Here is a 1456-nt window from a genome sequence, read left to right as displayed (position 1 = left end):
TACAGCCAGTTACACACACATTGATTTTTGACATACGATTTTTTGCCGTCCTTATAAATATGAATTCTATTAGATCGAACAGATAATGTCAAATAGATGATGATTGTCAAGTTCAGTTTAATCTGATAGATTCCATACGGACGGCTAAAGAACTTCCAAAAATCAATGTGTGTGTAACTAGCTTACTAGAATATCAAGATAATTTTTTATAAGTTTCTCTTAAAAATACTTTTAAAATTCAACAATTTTTTGATAAGTTCCTCCTACTTCGCCAAGTTCGTTAATCTATGATGAAGTTTGATGTTTTATCGATTCTCATAGAATTCTATGCAATAACTTTCTAGATGATTGAATTAGGAGCAAAATCACAGTTAGTTTCTTCTACGAAGATACGATCAATTTTGTTTAATTGATCAATACAATAGTCCTTATCTTTTAATATTCTTGAATTTCAACATTAGATTGATACAATCAATAGGTAACCACTTAATTAGAATCGATTTAGGCTATATAATTATCAATGCTAGTCACACTAATAATTTTTTTATATTCTACAACACATTCTTTTTCATTATTTATTTAGGTAAGGTTTGAAATCTCCCTCGAACATTTAAAAATCGAATGTAAAATTAAACCTATAGATTTGATATATATTCAATAGGGGTCCTAGATACTGATACATGGTCATTTGAAAATTCATATTATTTCTGACTAAGTCTCATGAAGAATTCATACGAGCTACATATGCAAGGAGTGAACAAAACTGGTATTTCCGATGGAATCAGAGTAATTCTTATTGATATCCAATAAATTTAACGTTCAATGTTGGTTATTGAATGTAGTAGTCAAACTATTTTAATGAATACCTGAGAATTTGAATCAATGAATTAATAGATAAAAGTGAATTTATCATTCACTGGGTGTGAATTGTTTCTCCTTTGCAATAAACAAGTTTCAAATTTCCCTTTTTCCAAAGGTGTTGAAAACTCTCAATATACTCGAAAAATAATAACTCAAAAATGATTCATCTTCTTGAACTCCTCAGCCAGCAAGTGCTGCTACCTGTTGGTCGAGTTTAGAACTACAAACACTACATGCTACCGACCAATCAAGAGCAAGAGTAGGCGGAGTTTCAAATATTACCCAACGTGTTCTGCCATCCACTGGCAGAATTCTGAGTTACATTACAAAACTGTTGCCCAATCAAGAGTCGAGCTTTTATTGGTTATCCAAATAGTTATATCAACAGAGTTGACAGAGTTCCAAGCTGGATATTATTCACACTGTCACTTAATTAGAATACGGTGTCTCCGGATCCGATGACCATATTATAATAAGAAAGTATGGAATGTCATATTTTATTCTTTTAGTGTAACAGAGTCTCTATGAGACTTAATAAGATAAGAATGGGGATGACTGGCAAGGATATGAATTGAAATGATAGAAGAAACGAGAA

Source organism: Nilaparvata lugens, chromosome 11 (genome assembly GCF_014356525.2).
Source record: "Nilaparvata lugens isolate BPH chromosome 11, ASM1435652v1, whole genome shotgun sequence".
Classification (NCBI taxonomy): Eukaryota; Metazoa; Arthropoda; class Insecta; order Hemiptera; family Delphacidae; genus Nilaparvata; species Nilaparvata lugens.
Note: the sequence above shows the minus strand (reverse complement) of the source record.